Source organism: Sorex araneus, chromosome 10 (genome assembly GCF_027595985.1).
Source record: "Sorex araneus isolate mSorAra2 chromosome 10, mSorAra2.pri, whole genome shotgun sequence".
NCBI classification, from domain to species: domain Eukaryota; kingdom Metazoa; phylum Chordata; class Mammalia; order Eulipotyphla; family Soricidae; genus Sorex; species Sorex araneus.
In genome coordinates this window covers 30765710-30777832 of record NC_073311.1, presented here as the reverse complement: position 1 = coordinate 30777832, position 12123 = coordinate 30765710, and positions in this window count along the sequence as shown.

The window sequence follows — 12123 nt, the reverse complement described above, 5'->3', positions numbered from 1 at the left end:
CCAATAAACCTTTCTAGAACAGGATAAGAGGAAAGAGTGGCGCTCTCAGTAATTCACTTGACTTTTCCACAGGGTGCCTCACACAGGTTTTCAGAGGCTTTTCTGCTACACATTATGATTATCTTCATGCTTGCCTTGAGGATCAGTGGTTAAATGGAAAAATACAAAACGAAATTAAGAATGATAATGTCTTGCTCCTTTGCACCTGTTGCTCAATTAGAAAAAGTTGGTGGAGCTACAAATGGGGGGTGGAAAGGAAATAATTGGAGCCACTTCTATGCAGTGACTGTGAATGCATACTTTAGAAATGGAACTGACATTTTTATATTTTTTAGGGTTCATGAAAGTCAACAGGTTTTGGGGCCAGAGAGGTAGTACAATGGGTAGGTGATTGCCTTGCACTCTACCAATTTGGGTTTGATCCCTGGCATCCCACATGGTCCCCTGAGCACTGCAAGCAGTAATTCATGAGTTGAGAGTCAGGAATTACTCTGAGCAGGTCTGGACCCCAAAGCAAAATAGATAAATAGTTAAATAAATAAAAGTCAATATGTTCAGTCTGTTGCTTTTTGGGGCGAGGGAGGAGGAGAAATACTGATCGAATGATATTTTAGAGAGAGTATGTCCAATCACAGATAGAGAAGGTATAGATCTTACCTTTTGGGTTGCCCGATTATGGACAGGAAATGATAATGATAATAGAAAATAGTGTATAGACTTCATATGTACCAGGCATTATATATATACATATATATATAAATATATATGTGCTTTTTGGGTCACACCCGGCAATGCACAGGGGTTACTCCTGGCTTTGCACTCAGGAATTACTCCTGGCAGTGCTCAGGGTACCATTTGGGATGCTGGGAATCAAACCCAGATTGGTTGCGTGCAAGGCAAACGCCCTACCCACTGTACTATCACTCCAGCCCCTGTTTATATATATCTTACCCATGCAGTCCCCACATCAACCCCCTGAGTTAAACTATAATAGAATATTTATAGATAGCTAAGTTACAATGAAGTTTATAAATGCAAAATAAATTCCTCAGAGTTTAGAAACTTAATGTGGGGCTGGGGCAATAACACAGTAGGTAGGGCATTTGCCTTGCACGCGGCTGATCCAGGTTCGATTCCCAGCATCCCATATGGTTCCCCGAGCACGGCCAGGAATAATTCCTGAGTGCATGAGCCAGGAGTAACCACTGTGCAATGCTGGGTGTGACCCTGAAAGCAAAAAATAAATAAATAAATAAATAAATAAATAAATAACCTTAATGGGAGATGTAGTACTAAAGCCCGAGTGGACTGATATTAGACTTTAGAGTTAACCAACATTCTGTGCAATATCTTAAGGTGCGATATTTTCCAATGTGACACAGTCATATTTTTGAGTTACTGATACAAAATCTCATTTTTTGAATTTCAAACTCTTCAGCTTCACGAAGAAATATATGCCATTTTGTTTCTTCATTTGTTTCTCTGCTTGTACAAGTTAAATAAAATTAAAATTATTTTTAGCAGAAATTTGCATTCTCTTTACAGATGCATATGGAAGCTTGTGGGATGTCACAAAAACATGATTAATAATGACTTAAGCATTTTGTATCCACATGTTTGTTAATTTATAAGTTGAGGAAAAAAATACCTAAACAATTAACTCTTTAAAAAGAGCTAAAAATTATTTAACATAATATTTCAACGTTTTCCATTTGTTTCCCTATAACATTTTCCCAGTACATTTATTGTAAATCTGAATCTATGAAATTGAAATACGTATCAATAGTTAGTGATGCCTTAATGTTTCTTCACCCTAATACAATATTTTTAATACTATGATGATTCTTGATTTTTGTTTGTTTTGGGGTCATGCAAAATAGTGGCATTTATTTCTATTTAAATTCATGTTTAGGTTCTAATTTCTGTTCAATATTTATTTTCATCCTTATGGATAAGATAATATAAAACTATTTGATATAGTTTAACTCAGAGTATGATCAAATATTCATCAAACAGACTTTCATCAATATAGCTTAAAATAATAAAATATTGTGGCACAATATTTTTCATCATCTGATTAATGACATGTTCTGATTTAACATAAGACTTGGAATTAAATTACAGCCATATTTTCAGTTTGGGGATTATAATAGAATTATTATTTCTGAATTAATCTATGTGCACCAACAGACATTTTTGGTAAATATATTCCAGATAGTTTTAGTTTTGGGGTTCAAGAGTAATTTAGTTAAGATTCGCACTACTGAAAACAACTTTCACTGCATCACTGTATCACTGTCATCCCGTTGCTCATCGATTTGCTCGAGCGGGCACCAGTAACGTCTCCGCTGTGAGATTTGTTACTGTTTTGACATACCAAATAAGAATAGCTTGCCAGGCTTTGGACAAGCAAATTTCTGGCTGATTAATAATGTTTCTCTACCCTCTAGTGGTCTAAGGTAGAACTGAAGTGGCAAGAGCACAAATCTCCAAAGATAGATATTCTCCTAAGTGGTGTTATTGGTGGTTTGGGCTTGCTATTTCTTTAGTCCCACCACCGGTTTCCTGACACTCTAATGCTTTAGCAGCTTCCTGGTTCCTCACCTACTAGGATCAAGTAGAACCTTCCTACTGCTTCCCCACTTGTGATACCCACAAATGTTTCTAGTGTTGTCAAATTTCCCCTAAAAACCAGCTTGTTTTCTTTTAGATACGTTGAAAACTGTTTTCCAATCAAATACAAATACATATTTGTTTGAATATTTAGTATGCGTCAGGCCATGTGCATGTATTATATAACTTTATTTTCATAGTAATTCTCAGGACTAATTCCTGTACTATGACTATTCTCATTTTACAGATGAGAAAACCGAGACTCAGAGGGGTTCAGTAACTTTCATGATAGTTCTAAGCTAGTGTAGAGAAGCCAGCATTAAAATATTAATGCCTGGCTCTGAAATTTGCATTTGATACTATTCTACTGCAAAAATCTTATTCCCTATTAAAGGACCCAAATGGAATTTTTAAAAGCCCACTGATTTACAAACCCATAATTTTCTGAAATAGGGATGGGACTATATCTCAGTGGTAGAGTGTTTTCCTTCATATGTGAAGCCATAAATTTTGGAATTTCAAGGGGGAGAAATTATAGAAATTTTAAAAAAAAGCCAAAACCAAAAAGAGTCTGAAGTTTCCAAGGGGTAATGAGGAGAGTTGAAAGCGTCCTGTTTACTAGGGTGTAGAATATTCTCATTTATGGCAGACATAGAGTGGTATACTGTACTCCAAAAATAAAATATCTTCACTTGTATAAACCAACATTGCATCAGTTGAAAAACTTCTATTATTCTTAGAACTTTATAAATTTCTAGAACTTTATGAAAAGATTATAAATTCCTTAAGTACAAGTTCTAAAACTGAGAACCAACAAAGCAAAAGAGAAAGAGGCTATAGAGATATCAGGAAGATTCTTTCTTTCTGATTTTACATATTGAAAACTTTTACATATTGAAGGCAAAATATATAACACAAGACCCAACACACTGAGGTTGACATTCCCTGTTGTATGAAATAAACAAGTGAATAGAGGCATACCTAATATTTTATGTAGTATTTGCTATGGAGAAAAGAAATCATGCCAAAGAGAAGTCAGATATTCTTGTTGGAACAAAATGCTGCTACTGTATCAAGAGTGACTGTAGGATAACATTGCTTTGTCTTTTCCCCCTTGCCACAAGGAGCTTAAGTTTATCCCAGTCACACCCATCAAGGTGCTCCTGAGTCACTCCCATTCCTTTGCCTATCTGTAACCACTTCTCTATGCTCTCTTCCCCAAACAGTTAATCAGCTTTTCCCCCTAATCAGACTGCTAATTTGTAAAGTCAGATCTTTCTAGGACACTGAACTTATATTGTAAGTTAATATTGCCTTTCTCCTCTCCTTGTGTCTTTTGAATAGTTTACTTTAAAGCGATTTCCTTTTATATAGACACAAGAAGACAATATTATGCTTTTGTAACTTGGGATTTAATTGGTTTGGAATATTTTTCATTCCCAGTCATCTGCTTTCTCTACTTAAGCTTCAGTTGCCCTCAGTTCCTAGCAGCCCAAAAGCAGGGTCCTGACGAGGGACGGGATAGACCCAGGGCAAGCAGTGAGTTATGTGCTACCCTGGCATCGAGATGGGCCTGGCCAAAGTGCCTAATTCTTAATTATAATTTAAGAGCTTGATCATGGACAAATGCTGTCATGATGCAAAAGTAACAACGAGACTAGGACCCTGCTAGGGATAGGAAAGACTAATCTGGCCTGAGCACTGTAGTCTGAGATCAAGATGATCCCAAGAGAGCAATTCTATAAGCAAATGCATCTCTTATTGTGTCCATACAAAATGATTAATGTTATGAATGCTTATATGTTTGCTGGACGAGGAGAGGAGAAGCATATTCATGGGATTCACCCTTGGGTGAATCCTCCTGCTGAAAGAGAATCTGTCCTAGAAGCAGCATCCCCTGAGGGAAAGAACTTTAACCCTATTGATTGTGACCACACTTATGTGTAAGCCCCATCCCCTCATGCTGGGGGGATTTAACTAGGCTGTAAGAGCGGGATGAGGGGGGGCGAGATCTAGAGCCAGAAGAGAAGCAGAGAGAGACAGGAGTGAATGGAATAAATGGCAACTGATCAATAAACCGCTTGGCCCTCGTTTTCCTCCTCTGTCTGCCCCATGGCCCGGGTCGCTCTGGCTGGGTGAGCAGCTCGGCCCGACCCCCCAAACCCGGGCAGGGTCGATGATGGGGAGAGCCGCTGGGGATCTCCCCTGGCCGTGCCCCCTGCCAGAAGTTTTTTACAAGTAACCATCAAGTTCTCTCTGATATAGAGATACTGAGCAGAAAATAAATTAGATTGTACCCTGCGAAGATGTGGGAAGTGTTCCAGATAGTAATAACAGCAAGTGCAAAGGTCCTGAGGTAGCGTTGTGTTGAGATGGTATTCTTTGGGACTAGAGTGATAGAACCCAGTTGGTAAGGTGCTTGACTTGAGTGCAGTTATCCCCAGTTTAATTCCTGACATCACATACGGTCTCCTGAGCTTGACAATAGTGATTACCGAGCTCAAAACCAGGAGTGAGCCCTGAAAAATGTCAGATGTGGCCCCAAAACAACAACAAAAAGTACTAAAAAATGGTATTCTCTTGTCAGCATGATGAGGGAAAATCAGAGTCTGTGAAACCAAAGTCTGAATGAGGGCAGGGGTGTGATGTGGGGAGAAGGAGGAGATGAAACCGAGAGATAATGTTGGGCAAGTCCAATGATCCACGAGAAATCCTTGCAAGGACTTCTTGGCTTTTACTCTGAGGATAAACATTTCTTGAGAAGTGTCAAGATCTAACTTGAAATTTCAAAGGATTGTGCTTATCTTCCTGTCTTTGGAAGTGGTTTGTCATAATGCATTAGCACAGGACCGTAAATTCTGGAATCACACTGAATTCATTTTAAAGGATGTCTCCAAGAACTCACTCCCCATGGGCTTGGGAACAATTAATTTATCTGAGCCTCTGTATTCTTAGCAGTAGACAAGATGTGGTAATAAGCTAGCTAATAGAATCCAAGCACCATTAGACATAAGATGCATCATTATTTTATGTACCAGTAAGAAAAAAACAAAACAACACTGTTAATCATGAGTGAGTCAGTCAAATCAGACTCACAAAGTTTGGATGTGTCTTTAAGCTATTCTTAGGGATTAGGTCATTTGTCCTGCCTTTATTTGCATTGTTTGTCATGTCAGAGGCAGTTATTTTGCAAGTGTCTCAGTAACAAAATGAAGTACACATTAATGTTTGTTGGTAGCTACGTTTCTTAGGTTTCTATGAAATACTTGGATGTTATTTATAAGAAAATAAGAAGTTAGATAAAAGATTTTTAAATAGTAATTAAGCTCAACATACACAGAGCCAGTGATGTACATAAATTAACTGAAGGGGCATTAATATACAGTTACACATTCACATTCGCAGACAATGATAGAATTACGTCACGTCTGCCCTTAGGTCCATGATGATTACATGTGACTTCAATCACTTATTACAATATTCATTCTCTCTACGTGTATGTGTATGTATCCTATCTACCTCTAAGTGTGATGCGTGATACAGAAGTGTTTTTTAAGTTTTATTTGTAATATTCTATATGTGCTCACATTTAAAAAGTGTAAAAATTTGTCTATGTATGTTATTTTAGAGCTTGTGAAATATGTCTTAGTGTTTATAGAGAAGAATTAGCTTCTCTGCTCTATGCAATTCCTTGGTAACTGTTAATTATTCTCATCTCTATGAAGACATTATTTTGCATACTTACCTATCTTTCTGTAACATTCTTTAAACTAATTTCATTTGCTCTGTTCATTCTAACTCAGATCTTCCCATCCTAATTACTCAGATGGCTCACCCTCCTTCCACATGGTCTACCCAGAAGGAAACAGAATGGCAAGCCTCATGTCATTAATCAACAGCCTTTATCAAGAAAAGAAAATTGCCCTCAGTCTCCAGAGACCCTTCCTGTGTCCTTGTATATTTTCCTTATTTTTTGTTCCTTGAGTAGTTTTAATTCAAGACATTTATCTCACATTAAAAAGAATTCCTTTGATGATTTGAGAAGCTGAGGGAACATTGTCATCTTATCTTCTCTCTGCACAGCTTATGAGTCAGACTGCTCTAATATAATGTTGTTTGGTCCACCCTCCTCAGAGAATGTCCTGGTTAACTGGGAAATGGTCCGCTGAACTTGTATCTGGGCCTATTGTTGCAGAATCTCATAATTCTGTATGAGATTCCTTAAAGGCTGCGGGGGTTAACCTTGCAGATTATTATTCATCCAACCCTTTTCCCTCCATCTTTGGTGTGTGATGTACTTCTTGACCACCTGTCTCATCAAGCTAAGATGGTCGCTTATAGATCAAGAGAATGTCTAGGAGATGCTCACCTGGGGAATAGCTGACTCTTTGCCCTAACTGGTAACGTGGTATGGCTTGGATTCTCAGCTCTACTGGAATCTCAGGCAAACAAAATAGGTTGCCAGTGCCTATCAACATCAGGCAACTAACAGCATCTTAAATCTTCCAATGAAATTGATTCTAGGTTTTTCAGAGAGGTCAGTCCAAAACTACAAACTGAGTAAATGTCTGACTTGGTAAAGCTTCCATTTGGGAGGAGTGATGGAGCCCACTGTACTTTAATTGACTCCATTTACATTATTGTAAGAAAGTGGCTACTTGGGTCTTTTTTAAAGTTACTGATTGTTGTTTTCGGTAATTGCACATTAGACTATGAGCTAACTCCTCTTGGTTATGTAAAATTCTTTAAGCAGTTTAATTTACTTGTACTGGCACATGGACTGGGATTTGTGAAGACCTAAATGTCCAGATTTTTGCCTCAGAGGTTATTTAAACTTCAATTAGTGGTTCTCAAATTGCAAAACAATGACATGCTGAGTCTCCTAAGTGTTTGATAACATTAGTATTTCTTTATTTTATTTTTCCAGTATAAAAGAGTCATGATTATTTTAGCAGAATATTTTCATTTATAATGCTATGAGTCCTATTACTCCATAACAATGTTCTTTAAAATTATTTTATAAAAAAACAAACTACTATAGCTTTATAGCCCCCACCCCACTACACCTGCCTTTGGTGTATTTCAGCTAGAAGAAATTGTTATGAGGATATATTCACTGTAATCCATATGTAATATCATGGACATTAATTTAATGATCTGTCCTTAGAGGAGAAATATATAGTCTAGACTAAAAGAAGCATGTGACAGGTATCAAAAACAAGATAGAGCTGAACTCTGACAATTCTGTGGATTAGTAGCAATGAGGGAATTGAATAAATACTAGTAATCGCATACATACTGTAGAATAACTTTGGTCTGCCCTTCCTCCCTGGCCGCTGGGAGCTTGTGTTTGTTGACTACCCCACAGCCTGTCAATTACCTTTGTCTCCTGATCAGACTCTGACGTATAAATACTGTCTTTCTCTTCTCCTTACTGTCCTTTGCATGGTTAGTTATTTTAGAGCAGTTGCTTTTTGTATGGATACAGGAAGATAGTTAAAAAGACAAGCCTGTGGCTTGGGAAGTTGACTGACTCCAGATAATATACCTCCTGGACATCTGCTCTCTCGACGTAAGCCTCAGTTGCCCTTACTTCCTGTAGCACTGTAGCAGTGTGAAACTTGCTGTTACTGTTTTTGGTGTATCGGATACACCACAGGGAGCTTGCCAGGCTCTGCCATGCCCTTACTTCCTAGATCCCCAAAAGCAGGATCTCCAAAAGCAGGACCAGATGGACCAGGGGCAAGCAGTGAGCTACCCTGGCATGGAAATGGGCCTGGTCAAAGAGCCATAATGCTTAACTATAAATTAAGAGCTTGGTCATGAACAAATTATGTCATGATCCAAAAGTCATAACTAGATTTGGAGCCTGCTGGGGTTAGGAATGACTGATCTGAGGACTGTAGTCTGAGTCTGTGGTGAGATGTCCCCAGGAGAGTCACGCTACAAGCCTAAAAGTGCCTATTACTGTGTCCATACAGAATGGTAAATATTAGGAAGTAGAATTAAATATGTTAATTAAGTTGAGGGTCTAAAGAAAGGAGAAACACATCTTAAGGGCTATTTTGTCCTCGTGGGCTGCCGGTGGTCGGGAAGACTGGAAAAATATCTTGATTGTGTTTCCCGTGTGAGGCGTGGTTGGGGGGGCATGGAGAGAGAAGAAAAAGAGCAGCTGCAGGGAGAGAAGGGGAGAGTAGAAGAGAGAAGGAGACATAGAAGAAGAGTGTGTGAGGGGGAGAGAGATAGAGGAGATAGATACAGCAGGAAGAAAGAATTGCAGGGTTACAAAGAGAGACAGGGGGACGGTGACAGAGGGACTAGTAGACTGAGTGAGACAGAGAGTTTGGGAAAGAGTGAGAGAGATGGTGACAGAGGGACAAGTAGATTGGAGGAGTCAGATGGAAGGTTGAGACACAGAGAGAGAGAGACAGAAGAGGACAGAAGGTTGTGAGAGACATAGGGTTAGAGGAGAAGGTAGTGTTGGGAAATTTGGGAGCAAGAAGGTTGAGAGTTGGAAGAGATGAGAGATTGAATAAACGGCAACCAATCAGCAACAACCAGCTGGGAGAGAGAGAGAGAGAGAGAGAGAGAGAGAGAGAGAGAGAGAGAGAGAGAGCCCGCAAACATCCTATAAAGTGTAATCCCTTAGCAAAGGACTTTGCACAGCTCCACAGATAGGAGATTTTACACATACAAATTCATGATCAAAATGTAAAACAACCTGCTTAATTAGTCTGTTATTAAAGGCAAAGCATTATCAGAAGGAAAACTTATTGTCGAAGAGAAATTCATCTGATTTTGTCAAATAAAGTGAGAATTGGATAAAAAGACTCTTGGAATTTGAGGATACTACTCTTTGTTATCTTATAAGACTCCATGTTCAGTAAGGTGATTAGACTTTGTAACTAAGAGTCCAAAGAATCAAGGTTGGCTTTAGGAAAGACAGGTCTCTTGGTAGGTAAAGATACCCAATGTCAACATGCTTACTGGGTGTCATTCATAGCTTTAGAGAATTTGTGAATATTGTCTTATTTGATTCCCATGGTTTATTTAAAAAAAAAAAAACACTTTTTTCAACTGAGAAAAAGTAACATGCACACACACACATACATACAATATAAGGACATGAAGGGAGGGTCTGGGCACTTAAGTTATGTTGAAGTATAGTAACTGTGTATTTCAAAACCATAAATATCAAGACTATTATAAATATCTTACCTAAACTATAAAGACAACACGAATAAATAAATTTGAGAAAAGAAAAGGGCACACATTGATAAGGATATATTTTACCCAGATCCAGAAACAGAATACGGGCAGAACCACAAAGATACTTCCAACCCCCAACATTTCCTCCTACCCAAAGCAAATAACAACCCCGAGTTTTGTTTTGCCTGGTTTGGAACTTTATATAAATAATAGATCACTGTATCACTGTCACCCCATTGTTCATTGATTTGCTCAAGTGGGCATCAGTAATGTCTCCATTCTTCCCTGTTGTGTGCTAGTGTAGCCCGATGGCATATTGGGGGCTCTTTCAGGGTCAGGGGAATAAGGACCAATATGCCAAAAACAGTCATTGTTACTGTTTTTGGTATATTGAGTATTCCATGGGTAGCTTGCTAGGCTCTGCTGTAAATAATAGATAAAATAAAATAATTCTGTATCTGCACTTTGGGGCCCAATATAATATTTTTTGGGTCACACCCGGCCATGCACAGGGGTTACTCCTGGCTCTGCACTCAGCAATGACCCCTGGTGGTGCTCAGGGGACCATATGGGATGCTGGGAATCAAACCCAGGTCAGCTGCGTGCAAGGCAAACGCCCTACCTGCTGTGCTATCGCTCCAGTCCCTCAATATCCCATTTTTAACCTTTACTGATACTGTTATATGTAGCAGTTAACTCATTTTCACTATCATCAGTGTTATACCCTGTACTAGAATGTGATTTATTTGTACATCTTAATGTGGAAAAAGTCCAGGTTGTTTCTGATGCGAGTCTAACAGTGTAAATGTAGAGCTTTGTGGACACGTATGTGTCACATGTACATAGCACATATATAAACAACATGTTGATATCTGCTGGTTATCCTTGAGTGAAATGATTAGTCATAGGGAATCTTATATTCAGCTTTGTCTGACACCACCTGTTTCCCACCGTGATTGTGCCTATTTTCACCAGTCTAGAGAAAATCATCACATATGTCCTAGATCTAAACCTTTTACAACTTAGTTCTGCCCTGGATAGCAATAGTAACTATGTACTAACTAACATGTATTCTAATGTATTCTAATACTAACATTGTATAATTGTAATGTATTCTAATGCTAACATGTATTCATAGGTTCTGTCCACACAGTCACTCTTTGGTTACACTTGGATCAAGTTTGCACACACCAACAATATTATCTGCCTTTGAAAAGTGGGTTTTGGACAGAGACTATTCAGGAAGAAAACTCTAGAGTCCTTAGGTGTCTTGCTTCAGCTGGGCAGAAGGAACATGACTCCAGGCATGCATTATCTTGATCCATGCATTACCTTATCCATGGGTCAAGGTAATGGTGGACTCTTTCAGCCAGGATCTAAGGAACAGTCCCTGCATTACTGCCGATGGTTCCATTGCATCTTGACTTGACCTAGTTAGTCCTCTCTTTTAGCCAATATGCAGTGGAAATTCAGTCTACATTAAATTAATTACCCATGAGATAGAATGAGATAGAACTATACTGTAGGCAAAAAGAAACATTCGTCTGTACTTTTTTTTTATTTTCTTCTTTTGCTTGGATATCCTCTTGTGAAATGCATACTCAGTTGCTTCCCATAATTTTCTACTAGGCAGTTGCTTATCATTTTCTTCATTTTACAGTGGGAATCCAAAGCCCAGAGAGGATACATAATTTGTCAAAGTTGATGTGGTACAAGGCTAAGTACTGGGCTATGGATAAATGTAGAAACAGTTCTGGAATTTGAACCCAGGACTCAAACTCCTAAGACCTTCAAATGAGCAGACAAAAATTTCAAATTGAAATTTTGCCCCTCTTATGACTCATTTCTAATGGCTAGGGCTCCCCCTAGCTGAAAGAAATTGTATTTAGGATGCCCAGGTAGAGCATTTCTACTAGGGATGGGAGATATGAGCTCAAAATAGATTATAGACTGAACATGATGCCTATTTAATACCTCTGTAGCAAACCACAACACCCAAAGAGAGAGAGAGAGCAAAAGGGAACGCCCTGCCACAGAGGTGGGGTGGGGTGAAGGGGACAGGGTGGGGGTGGTGGGAGGGATGCTGGGACCATTGGTGGTGGAAAATGGGCACTGGTGGAGGGATGGGTACTCGATCACCGTATGACTGAAACGTAAGCATGAAAATTTGTAAGTCTGTAACTTTACCCCAAGGTTATTCACTAATAAAAGAAAAGATAACTGCAGCAAACTTGATGGTTTAAAACAGCACACATTTATTGGCTTACAGTTCTGGAGGTCATATGTCCAAAATTAGTTTCT